The 13,657-nt window shown below is 45.8% G+C and overlaps 1 protein-coding gene across 9 annotated transcripts in view; it reads left to right on the top strand.

Annotated features, from left to right (window-relative positions):
* Positions 1–6,850: 6,850 nt before the first annotated feature.
* The window catches only part of mecom (MDS1 and EVI1 complex locus), an 87,653-nt gene continuing 80,846 nt past the window's right edge, over positions 6,851–13,657 (top strand). For all 9 annotated transcript variants that reach the window (XM_029255624.1, XM_029255629.1, XM_029255628.1 and 6 more), the window contains exon 1: positions 6,851–6,870. The gene's annotated coding sequence lies outside the window, so the exon portion shown is untranslated. The remainder of the gene's footprint in view (positions 6,871–13,657) is intronic.

The following is a 13,657-nucleotide window of genomic DNA, read 5'->3' as shown; positions in this document are numbered from 1 at the left end:
GTGGTCCAACTGAGAAGAAGGAATCTATCCAGGAATTTATCCTACCTCGGGCTCACGTGCCTACGAGCCGATGAACTGCTGTAGACGCGCAGTATTTTTATGTGCGTTGCAAAGTAGCGCCTGTTTCTAATTATGAACCATTGTATGTAACTGGAATATTTAATAAAACAGGCTTTTTCAGGGGGAGGGGGGTGGTTCATAACTACAGGTTGTACATAAGTCAGACATTCATAACCCAGGGACTGCCTGTGCTGGGATACACCAGCTGAGCAGTTGCGTGTGCAAACAAACATTTAATAATTTGACACTTTTCACCAAAGCCACTTACTGTCATTTATCCATTAATATAGCTGCATAGGTTTACTGGAGCAATTTTAGGGTTATTACCTTGGTCAAGGTGGGATTCAAACCAACAGCCTTTGGGTACAACAGCAGGGGCTCGAACCACGACCCTAACCAGTTGCCAAGTAGTTGCATCTCCTGCATATAATTTTCTTACCTAATGCGTCTGACCACTGTACATCAATTCTTCACATACAGGGTTAATTTGTTTTGTGTAATTAAGGCGCTAAACAAATTAGTGTTACGAGGGTCTTAAATTACTATTCATCTTTTGGAAGAAAGCAAACTGGCTTCAAGACAAAAAAATGCCCTAAAATTAATTAATATACCAAAGTAAAAGGTATTTTATGCATGACAGTGGTAATGCAAAAAAAAAATTTAAATATTTGCAATAAAAAATATTCATAGCTTGTTTTCTAGCTTGTTTTTTTGTTATACTTCCATGAATTAGTTTGGATAAGAGTTTGTCATATGTAGGGGACATACGTCCTCAGTATATCCAGATTGGGATGTTCTTTGTTTAACAACACAGCAGAACTGGGCCACAAAAGAAAATGCAAATACATACATTTACACGTTACAACTAAAAGACATGTGGTTATTTAGTAGAAGTGAGCAAGGATGATCATGTTGCACTATTCAAGAAGACCGAAAAAGGGGGGCAAATCTTCAAGAGTTCCTTCAACACATCTGCAGTTCGATTTTCTTTTTTAGTCAAAGAAAATTGGACTATGAAGTCAACCACATATTTGTATAAGGAGCTTCAGGTGTGGACCACAGCAGTAAAACACATTTCCTTTCCAAATGTGTGTAAAAAAAGAGTAAAAACCCCAACTCTGCTTGTGCTTTAAAAAGAGTGTAGAGTGGATGCAATGAACTACTTCTTAAACATCATTTGAATAGGTGAATGAAAATCTCTCCAGTACGCTTGTACCACATTCCCAGAATAAATGTGTCAGAGTTTCTGGAGTGTCCTCATATGGAAATATCCTATGGATATATTCTTGATTAACGTAGCTTCTGTGAAATGACTTGGAATAAGAAGGATAAATTAAAATAAAAAATTTAAATGGCAGTGCCTGTATTTTTAAAGCTAAAAGAAGAAAGTAAACTTGATCAACCTGGTCCCTTTTAACTTTTAAAGGCTCCATTGAGCAGATATGTGATTATTTTAATAATGCAGTAACATTTTTTTCTTTCCTTAAAAGACTGTTAAAATCCCCTTCATCTTAATTACATTGACGTTGCAGGTAATGAGTTGAAGTGAAGAACTCCATTTTACTTTAAAATGATGAGGGAATCACAGCGATGCGACATGATTCTTTCATTAATGTTCATTTCCCAGATATTGTTTTCATCCATGGTCTAAGGTCTTCACTTGATGGTAAACGGGTACAACCAAGAAGCAGATGCCGAAACTGCCATTTCCACAGCATGTTATATGGGCTGTGGGCCCTGGGACGACTTCCTTTCCGTGTTTCCTCCTTTAGATCCTTCACTTTCTGAGAGCATGTTGTAGGAAAAAAAATTATATTTCTTGTCATCCTTGGAGGGACACGTGACAAAATCTCAGTTTTGTCTTAGAATTTATATTGTGATAAACTAAGTACAGATGCTCTTCCACTTACGATGTTCGACTTATGATTTTTCGAAGTTACGATGGTATGATAGCAATATGCATTCGGTAGAAACTGTTCTTTGAATTTTGAATTTCGCTCCGTCCCCACGCTTGCAATATGTGGTACAATACTCTCTCCTGATGCTGGGCAATTTCAGTGAGCCGAAGTATCCACTCAACCACTCTCGCAGTCTCTGTACCGATCACACCAACAAGTGTAAACAACTACAAGTGTAAGTGTAAAGTGTACTGTGTTGAATGTGTTTTTTTAATTTTGTGTTTTCAACATTTAATTATAAAATATGCTTTGTTTTAGATAAATTTGCCCAGCTTTAGACTATGGTAAATGTTCAGAGCACATTTAAGGTAGGCTAGGCTAGGCTCGGCTAGGATGTTCGGGAGGTACAGCACTGTATTCTTTTTCGACTTACGTTTTTTCCACTTACGACGGGTTTATCGGAACGTAACCCCGTAGTTAGTTGAGGATCATCTGTAGTTTATCTATTAAATTGTGGCTCTCTAGAGTGGAGCCAAATATTCAGTGACCATCTTTACATGAGGTCACGTGACCATTCAGCACACGCATTTTTACGATATTTCAAACATGGTTTAAATGTCAGGTGAAGTCAAAACTAAGAAGCAAATCCCTGTTGGGGGAAGTTCAGTGCTCACCACAGAAAAACTCAACCCTACCAAAAGCTCTTTTTAATTCTTTTTGCATAGCCTGTGAACTCAGGGGATGTTATTAAAATAGCCCTTAGAGATGGGTGCGTCGTTTGAGAGCGACACAAAAGTATTCAAAACAAACAAGAGCACTGGAAGTCTCTCACCTGTTTTTAAGGGCTGTATTTCAACTTTGTTTTTATTATGCTCTCACACACACACACACATTTTCAGAACCGCTTGTCCCATACGGGGTCACGGGGAACCGGAGCCTAACCCAGCAACACAGGGCGTAAGGCCAGAGGGGGAGGGGACACACCCAGGACAGGACGCCAGTCCGTCGCAAGGCACCCCAAGCGGGACTCGAACCCCAGACCCACCAGAGAGCAGGACTGCGGTCCAACCCACTGCGCCACCGCACCCCCTATTATGCTTTCCTTATAATAAATTGTACAACAGCCTGAAAGCTATTTCTCTGAAAACTTCTGCCTGAAATCATGCAATACGGTGAACAGGCATTCTTTTATTAATAATTTTTATTGTCCACATACTTTATGATCGTTCCCCTTACTGAACTGTTTTACACTATTGTCCAAGGTTCCCCGAAAGCCATGAAGCTACTGCGCTGCACTGGGCCTGAATTCTTCCTTATAATTTGACTGAATTTACATGAGAACAAAGGCGGCTGGTCATCTTATATGAACTCTAGCAGAAATAAAATGATGACATAAGCTTGTATATTTTCATAGGCCACCGTGGTGGTTTTTCATTGTACAGGAGCCTGTTGCATGAGGGCAGAGTGTATCGAACTGAGCTGAGTGGTTCTGCATGGGAGCCCCATGTGAATCCTTTCTCACCTGGCAGCATGTAAAGCCCTGTCGATGTGATCCAGTGCTTGTCGGTCCTCAAGGTAGGCTTCATCTTTTCATGATCATGCCACCCCAGTGACCACTGCTGGCAAGATTGCCCACCTCCCCAGAGCAACTTTCATCTGATTTGCGCTCGACAACATGTAAAGTAAGCGCTCGGCAGCTGACGGAAGGTGCGTCACAGTTCTGGCGTGTGCCTGTGCAAGCACTCAGCATGCGAAGGGCAATCATGTGGACCACGAGCTGTGCCAGGGCCCTTCCGGGCCGAGACGGGCACCGAGGGGTCATCTGGGGGCCAGGGACGAACAAGGTCGGGCAGGACAGGGGGAGGGTTGGAGGGGTAACATCAAAGGCAGGTTGGCCGGGGCCGCTGCAGTGGCTCAGTGCACACTGTCACCCAGATGTAATGACCGAAGATGTGCAGGAAGCAGAGGAACACCTCATTAGAGCTCTGCGCTGCGTGTCTGAGCCGGTTAGGAACTGCCCTCTAATTGCATACGATGGACACGGTAGGAGATGCTGCACCCCGCGGTTCGCTTCCTGCAGCCGGGCCTCGTGCCTCTACAGAACATCCAGCAGGCCTCACTGTGGCACCAGATCGGGACACTGCATTTTGGTTCAGTCCGCGGCAGAAGAAAAGATCGAATTGCTCTGTGATTCCTCTCAAAAGAACTCTTCAATCAACATTAATTAATTTAAATGAGAAAAATAAATAAGGTTCACCGCTTTCTCACGTGCAACATTCCTGCCTCTTCTTTTAAACATGGTGAAAATCTCATTTAAAACCATGTCCATGTTATCATAGCTGCTCTTTAAACCGTAGAATCAGGCTCAGGACCTTCAAGTTCAAAATTACTTTTTGACACTCCCTTTTTCCTGTTCACTTTCCCCTTTCCCTCATCACTCTGGATGGAATACCCTACATCACACCATTTGGGCACAGGCTCTGGGCTGCCATGACCCACAGTGAATGAGTGGTTATAGATAATACATAGATCCACTTGTTTTTAATTGGAATTTTTCAAATAGTGTCATTTTTACCACGTTACTTCTGTCCTTTCATTGCTGTATTTTCTTAAATATTGTTATTTATTCTGGGGGGTGCGGTGGTGTGGTGGCGCAGTGGGTTGGACCGGGTCCTGCTCTCTGGTGAGTCTAGGGTTCGAGTCCTGCTAGGGGTGCCTTGCGGCGGACTGGTGTCCCTTTCTGGGTGTGTCCCCTCCCCCTCCGGCCTTGCGCCCTATGTTGCTGGGTAGGCTCGGGCTCCCCCGACCACATGTGGTTCAGAAAAGGAAAAAAAAAAAAAAATGTTATTTATTGTGCGCTGCTTCAGTGTTTCTCATAAGTGTGAATTGATTGTTCATTATGTGAATTTTACGGTTCAATTTAATTGCTCGTAAGTCGGACTTCTTGTAAAATGAACCTTCTTTATATGAAGGAAGCCAGTACTCTAGTATAGTGTGGAATAATGTATTGTGGTGTGATTATTGCACACCAGTGTAGAGCAGAGCAGTATCCTGTGATGTCTCTATTTTTCTCTACTGTAGTGCAGCATACAGTACTGCCCTGTTGTATACTGTATGTATTCTTCTCAAGTCAAGTGGACAATGTGTCTTGTAGTGTATTGTGGTAATACTCTGGAATAGTGTGCTAAAACAGGGTGCTAAAGTATTTTTGGCGTAACTTGTGTTCTTTGTATCTTTAGGGTATTCTACTGCGGTATCATTTCCTTTCTGATGTTTTATTGGATTTCTCTGGTCTAAGCTCCACTACAGTCCTAAAACCCCATCACTTTCAGACCCACTTCTCTCCTGACCTCCCAACAGCGACAGTATATACCGTACATCTCTGTCACACAACCCACCATAACGGTCTATGTTTCCTATCCGACTTTCAATTCCATAGGCAGCTGTTTGTGTAAAGTGTGCTACCAAGACGGCGGTGACAAACAAGTTGTGTTTCGGTGTTTGCGTGTCAGTGTATGCCGGTGCAGTGTGCTCTACTGTGATCAATGTTAATGTATCATTCATTCATTCATTCATTCACCCATTCATTCATTTCAAATGTTCTTTCTGCTGCTGTTGCTCTAAGGGTTGCCACACAAATTTCACTGGATTGTATAAAATGACAAAGTATCTTTTCTTATCTTATCTTATCTTATCTGATCTTATCTTATCTTATCTTTTCTTATCTTGTCTCGTCTTGTCTTATCTTATCTTACTTCATTCTGTTGCGGCGTGTGCGATCTATTATATTTTAAGGTAGTGTATCTTTAGCCTTTAGTGTACTTGAGTATGATAAATTACAGCTTAGGTAGAACTTTAACCTTTCCAGCTGTTCACTGGAGGCCTGTTTGGACCCTATGTGTGACATGGGCAGTGTGGTGGTGAGCAGGGGGCGATGTGTGTGGCGTGGGAGGTGTGGAAGAGACGGAGTGCAACAGGACAGTGTTCCCCTACCGGACGGCTCACCGACCACGCGTGCCTCTTCCTGTAGGAGCGTGACTTGGCATCTCAGGTCAGCCCGAGGTGTCCACACTCCCCACGCTCACAATTAACCTCCCCAACTGGGCTTCCTCTGAAGCAGCCGCTTGTTTTCATTCTAAATAACATGTTGGCGATTGGAAGAGGAAACATAAAACTGGGGCAGCACAATGTGGGCTGATCCTTGCCAATCCATGTGAGCTGAAAGGAAAACACGTGGAACACCGGTGATGGAAGTGTTTGGAGGACTTATAGGCCGCCCATAATTATGCCACAGTCAAGCTGTGTGGTGAAACCCTCAGTCAGAAAACATTTATTACAGTTATTAAGTGCATCATTTCATGAAATGTTGGTTATAGATGGTTGGTATGAAGTACTTTAATGGGATTAAACGAACAAACGGAAGTTCAATTTTTTATTCCACTGCTATTCCAGTGTTTGCAGCTGGATGCCAAGTTTGGACTCCCTGTCTACATTCTGGTATCTTGCCAGCGGTGCTCCACAGGTGACACATTCAGAAATGGCTGCAGGCAAGGAGTGAGTTTGAACAGAACATTGATCTTTCCTGTCTCCTAAAGGTGATGAAGCTGACTTTGCTGCTGCTGCCACTCTCTTGGAGGACGTGGGACATCTGGAGGAGGACCCCGCTCTTCTGGTCGCGTCTCCCAACCCATCAAGCTCTGTGCCCTCCCCTGGGGACCCTTCCCCCTTCCAGGCCCCTGTCTATGAGGCTGATGAGCTGCCCTTGCCCCAGGACTTAGAGCTGCGTGACTCCAGCGTCGCCCCATGTAGCCTGGGCGTATGGGCCTGCCGGCACCTGGACACCGGGAAGAGCTTTGGACCATACGCCAGCCAGCAAAGGCCTCGGCTGAGAGAGTCCGGACAGGACTGGGAGGTAGGCGAGAGGTCCCCTGTGACGACTGTGTGGTAGTCTTGATGGTTCAGCCTTGGGCAAATGAGCAGAATGCATCTATTCCATGGGAGCGAGGAGCCCTCACACTGCACTCATCAATAGAAGCTGGAGCTCCTGCGCTCCTACCAATGCTCTCAGAGCAATTAAAATGAAAAGCCATAAATTCCTTTTTTTTATCTGAGTTAAAGACCCTTGGAGCATTTCCAAATCAAGTATTGGTCAGCTGAGGCACTAAATCGAAGGCAGGGTCACAGGACAAGGTCAAAGGTTAGGTGTGGGCTCCGTCTTTCAGCCAAGTTTTACTGGTAGGAGCGGGTGAATCACGCTAATTGATTCTTGCCAAGTCCTCTCAACATGCACACTTGTTAAGCACGGGAGAAAACAATGGCCTGTGTGCTGTCAAGAGCATTAGCCTTCACGCCACCTGCCAGCGAAGCACCCAAACCAAGTGCAGGTCCGAGCCTGACGAGAACAGCACACTGCGGCTCACCGTGTCTTGTCTTCAGAAACATATAGCTGGATTTCACACTTATTATGAATTAGGATATACTTCACTCGCTGTCCCGCTTTTATTTGAGAGGTAAGTCCCTTAGCTCTCAGAGAGAAAAACACACTTTTTATGTTTGCTAACATTAGGTCTTAATATGATTGAAAAAGTCTATGTCTCTTCCCCCGGAGATTTACTGCCAGTTGAGCAAGCTCTCAGTTTTTTTTTCCCATGGAAGGAAATAAAGAAAAAAGGTTTCATGAATTTTAATCGGGATGTAATTTATGGGAAGCTTGAATAATATGTATTTAAAAAGCAGGGGAGCCAGGAGCACGGATAGAGGGAAGGATGGGATACTGTATCATTATGTTTAATTACTGCTGTGACAGGGGCAATAATTCTTTCCATTAAGTAAATAAGTTGTAAAGAATTTATGATGAAATGCCACATTATTCAGAAGGGATATTCAGCGATGACATCCTTGCATTAAATATGGTAAATGCCATTAAACCCCAACAGTCAATATGCCAATATGCAAGGGCCTGTAAAAATGAAATTGATTTGGTAAATGTAAGCGAGATAGATCTGTTTGCTTTCATCATCAATTCCGCCCGTGTGCCCGGGTGATGTCACCAACCAGGGAACGATAAAGGCGCACCCATCTGGACCAGGTGATGGATGGTCCGCTGCATTTGGACCGCTGACAACACAGGGGTCGTTTGTTAGAGGGGAGACCCCCTCCTCTGGGCGGCTATAACACATTTGTGTGCTTTATTAATACAGGAATGCTGAGTTACGAGCAAGGGGGCTTCTGTAAATAAAGAGCATGTCATTGTCAGGGGCTGGAAGCCCACTTGTTGTTTCTGCCCAGTTCACTGGGAATATTCAGTAAAAACAAAATTCCTCCCAGAATGCCGTGTGCAAATAGCATGAGCAGTAGCTTGAGTGCAACTACATACCTTTGACCATATCTGCAAGTTCGTGTGAAAGTGTTTGCAAGCCACGTTACTTTACATTTACATGTACATTTATTTATTTAACAGACACTTTTCTCCAAAGTGACGTAGGTCTCATAGAAAATACAACGTGTTCATTACATTAGCAGAAGAGAGACGTAATTGCAGATGTGTGATACTTAAGTACAGTTAGTTTCTTTCCACCGTGTGAACTAATGATCATCACTCGAGTAGCTGCATAAAACTTTACCCGAAAATCCACAATTCCTGATGACCTTCCTAGTAATTTTATTTTTTTTTTATAGATACATATCAATAAGGAGGGCGCAGTGGCGCAGTGGGTTGGACCGGGTCCTGCTCTCCGGTGGGTCTGGGGTTCGAGTCCTGCTTGGGGTGCCTTGCGGCGGACTGGCGTCCCGTCCTGGGTGTGTCCCCTACGCCCTGTGTTGCCGGGTAGGCTCCGGTTCCCCGCGACCCCGTATGGGACAAGCGGTTCTGAAAATGTGTGTGTGTGTGTGTGTGATACATATAAATATTTACATTACATTACAGGAGTAGCTGCATAAAGGTTTATCCGGGCCTGATCTTAAAGTTACGGTGCATGAACATTTACACCTTACATGAACAAGAGATGATGGGCGAAGTGAGTCTGGTAAAGGTGAGTTTTAAGACCCTTTTTAAATGTGGACAGTTTCAGCAGTTCTGAGTGATAGGGGGAGGTCGTTCCACCGCAACGGAGCCAGAACCGAGAATCTTCGTGCTTTAGCTTTCGTGCGCAGGACCACCAAGTGGGCAGATGTGGAGGAGCGCAGCAGTCTGGTTGGGGTGTAGCAGTTGATCAAGTCTTGTAAATTGCTGGGAGCAGTTCTATTGATGTAGGCCATAACCAGGGTCTTAAATCTGATCCGGGCAGCAATAGGAGGCTAGTGTAGAGAGAAAAGGTGGGAAGATACACTGGAACGCTTCAGCAAATTAAAGAACTTGTGCAGCCTTGTTCTGTATCAGCTGTAGAGGTTTGATGGCAGTAGCAGGAAGGCCAGACAGAAGAGAGTTGCAGTAGTCCAGACAGGATGTCACCATGGCCTGGACATTAATTCATTAAGATGACGCTTTTCTCCAAAGCAGCTTACAGTTACTTACCTGTTTGTATAGCTGGGTGATCTTTACCGGAACAATTTTAGGCTACGTACCTAGCTCAAGGCTACCGGAGCAGTGGGCAGAACTTGAACCTGCAGCCTTCGGATCCACCACACTGTCCACTAGCATGAGTACAGCATGAATGTGTGTGACACCGACCGGGAGAGAAAAAGAAAATGAGCTCCTTGAGTCTGATGCACAGTATCAAAAGGGAAATCTTTAGTCTCACTCATGTATATTTGTATATTTGTCTGCATTGTCTGCAAAAAACATTAAACAAAAAGCGTGCATGTGTGGTGGGGGGGGTAGGAATGCCAAACAAAAAACAGGCTACGGTACAGAAACGGGAATGTATGAGCAGCACACTTCGGGTCCAACGTGATTGCAGGGTAAACGTGTGACAGCACCAGCATACTTAAGACACACAGATGCAGGGTTGAGTCTCACAACAGGACAAACCAACTTAGGACCTTTCTGAGGGCCAGTGAGGCCGCTTTTGTGGCAGCCCCCCTCACATCCCATCTCTCTGTCCTCGTCCTCTTGCTCCCTCCTCTGTGGCGGCAGGGAGCCTTGGGCTTTCAGTGGCTCTAGAGAACAGAGAAAGGAGCAGTTGCGATATTAAGTGTTTATTTGCCTCGACAGTCTTCATTAGAGTCAGCAGACATGTTGTGGTCTGTTCTTCCCTCCTCAATGAGAATTTACACAAGTCGACTGAAGTTGTTCTGAGACGAGAATTGGAACAAGCCCATTTGTCAAAGTGTAAGGCGCTGGTGCTGGGATGGCTGTGGGTGGGTGGGAGTGGGGGGGATGTTGATTCTGGAGAGGAAAACAAAAGGTTAGTCGCTTTTCTTAGATCCCCCCCACCTCCCCCGCATATGTGATCACCGGGGCTCCAGCAGCACGCCACACAACCCCGTGGATCACACACAGGGTGGTCATGACGCTCCTGCACTTGTGATAGTTGGACTGTGGTTGTCATCTTTCAGTGTGTCCACCTGACCGTTTCTGATTTATGAGGACGGGTCAGAATCAGAAGAATCAGAATCCGATTTATTTGGCTAAGTATGCGCACACATACGGGGAATTTGGCATTGGTTCCCAATGGCTCATAGCGCAGAGTAGACAAAAAAAAAAAAAACCAACATACTCAGGTCATAACTCAGCTCAGCATTACTCAGGTCATCTTTTTTAAGTCAGATCTCTCAGGAAAGGTAATTTTAATTTCACATAATCCCTTAATTAATTCAGCCTTCACGTTTATTTGTTTGTATTCTTTCCTGAGATGTCACCAGGAGCGAACTAAGAATGAAAATATAGAATTGGTTTTCGTGGGTTTTTGCATGGTTGGCGTATCTTCTCTTTATTAAGGTTACTGCTGCCCTGTTTTTCCAGGCTCATCTAGAAAGGAGATGAAAATCTCAGGCTGACTACTCCACGTAAATGAACATTACAAACTAAGCCGAACACGTTACTTTTATTCCAGTTCTTTGTAAGTGAAATACTGGACAACGCGATACCTTTCTGAAAATTTAGATTTTATGCTCATGTTTATAGTTTTATGGGCACATGTGAAGGAAGAAAAAAGTTTAATACAGGCCAGTAATTGTTGGGAAACTGCCTTTCTCCATGCGTTATACTATGTTTGAAGAAAGAATGCAAATAAAAAAAAATGTTAAAAACAAGTGGCGCAACAGTCTTCGCCGTGAGTGACCATTTCCTCTCGTCTTTGAGCCAGCAGATGTGTTAGTGTTTATCGTGAGAACCTCAGTGTTTTTAGGAGGGTTCTGCAACGAACCGCATTGAGAGTCAAACAGACTGAGACACTTTCAGGCAAAATTAGCCCTATAATTCCCTCAATATGTACCGGGTTTTATTCATTGGGCGTGGAGTCAGGGCTGTGGGAGAGATGCTGACTTCGAGAAAGGCAGAGTATCTCCTGCTGGAGATGGACTGAGGTGGGATGTGGACTCATGGTGGTTTTAGGGCCTTTGTGTGCCCCCTCGGTGAGGGAGATTAGTGGAGAGAGTGAATAGACATAAAGGATTATGCCTTGTGCCCAGCTCTGACCTGACCCAGCTGATACTGACCTGCCAGGACCACTCGCAGGGTCACAGAGCCTTTCCACAGTCTTCTCATTGACAAACGCCCAGGCCACGTCAAGACACAGACAGGACGAGTGAAATTTTTGGGAGCGTGGGGCGGAGTGTGTGTCGGGGGCTAGTCTAGTGCTTTAGTCGAGAAGAAGTGCAGATGGTCTCTGGCTGTCCCACCCCACTCCGTTCTGCTTCTTTCAGGCAGACCGTTGCGAAAAAGTCCGGTGAGGAAAGAATCGAACCCAAATGCGTTCCACACACACAGTAGTGACTGGCTGCCTTTGAGGCCGAAGATCCAGTGAAAAAGAGGGGAGGCGGACAAGCTCTGCACTCCCAGAGGTCGCTGGGTTTCCACAGACGTGCTGTTGGTTTTTCACTTCTTAAAAATTATATGAGATTCCATCACGAACACTGTTTTCTTTGTGGCGAAAACGTAAAATGTGTCGATACGCAGCTGAAGTCTCTTGACACCTTGAGATGTTTTTGCTAGGAAATGTGTGACTTATTAAGAAGCACGTTGTGCGTGAGGCGCGAGCTGGGAGCCTGTGCGCCGGGGCGGTTCGGCCAGGACTGCTCAGTCGCAACTCCGCCGGCGAATTGTGGAGTGGACAATAAAGGTCATTGTTTAGAAAGCTTGCCTGGCTCCACGGGACGGAGGGAGAGAAGGCGAATTCCGCCAGCTGGAACTCTTCCCCCTTCGGGCGCTGCAGCAGCAGCAGCAGCTTCGGCGAGCGCTTCTCTATAGTCGTGATATTATTTATTAGGGCCTCGTTATCTGGGTGATTTTTATTTGTAATTAGCGCTAAGCAGCCATATTAAATTTCATCTGCCTTCTGGTTATTGTGCTGCTGTAAGCGGCTTGTCTCTCTCCACAACGGGAAGGTCTCTTTTGTTCTGGTAATTTGGTCAGCATGGAAACAGCTCTCTGTCTCAGCCCTCTTCATACCCGATCCCCCACCCACCATCGGCAGCATTGTGTCGCGGAATAGAGCTGTGCCCGCTCACCCTAATCAGCTTACAGTGCTAATGCAACGCACCGAGCCTCTCCATGCCCTGCTCCGGGGTGGGGGCCGGGGCCACCAGGGGCCGCAAAAGCCGCACAGGGGCCCCATCCTCCATTGCGGGCATGCTGTGTCCAATTAAACAGGCCTTTTGTTGCAGGCTTGTCTGTCTGTGCTTTTGTTTTGCCATTGCCGACCAGAGAGATGAGCGCTCTCCTGCTATTCAATTAAGTTCTCCATTGAGTTCCGCTGAGCTCCCTTTCCTGTGCGCACGACGTCCTCCTTCCTTGGCTAGGCTCGGCTTCCCCTTCATTATCTTCTCCCTGCGATGGCTGGAAAGATGCATTTCCATCCAGCCAAACCACTTTGCCCTGTCATTTAGTGTCATTTGGATGAAGTTTCAGTTTTCCTTCATTTATAAGTATTGTCACCCACTCATTCTTGTGGCCCTAATCCCTTCTCGTCCCCACAATCTGCCATGTTTGGTTGCTAGGGAGAACCTGCAGTTTTTGTCACTGCCCTAATCCGGTGTAAGAGGAATGAGGAGAGCAGGGGAGGAAGGAAGAAAAGGAGAGCAGAATTCCAGCTCCACAAGTGGGTCGTCTGTAAATTCCTGCAGTTGTTCAAGGCCCCTCTTCCCCTTTGAGAGCCGAGAAAAAGGCCCTCTTCTCCCCGTCTCCCTCCCTCCCTCTGCCAGGCCCTCGGTGGGGAGTGGAAGCTAGGTTAACTGAGTGAACAAAGTTAGAGTGAATTGGAGGAGGACAAAGACGAGCATTAGCAAGCTGAACAAGTGGAGGGCACACCCGCAGCACAAAGACAGGTGAGGACAGGGCTGATTAGGGCCAAGTTGGAGGACCATAGGGGTCAGTGACCTTATTAGAACCTGGGAGGATATGAGGATAGGGGGCCTTTCACCTGGGTAGAAAGGCCTGGTGGGGGGTGGATGAGGTGTTCTTAGACCATTAATTGTGGACCTTTCCGAATGTCCCGCCCGCACACAATACAGCCACCCTGGGACCTGCGTCTCAGGCCCCCTCCGTCTCGGTTCAGGCAAGAGCCGCGCGGAGACACGGCGCAGGGAATTCGGCCTGAGTC

Source organism: Scleropages formosus, chromosome 10 (genome assembly GCF_900964775.1).
Source record: "Scleropages formosus chromosome 10, fSclFor1.1, whole genome shotgun sequence".
Classification (NCBI taxonomy): domain Eukaryota; kingdom Metazoa; phylum Chordata; class Actinopteri; order Osteoglossiformes; family Osteoglossidae; genus Scleropages; species Scleropages formosus.
The sequence above is the reverse complement of the archived record's forward strand: the minus strand, read 5'-3'. Positions and strand labels throughout refer to the sequence as shown.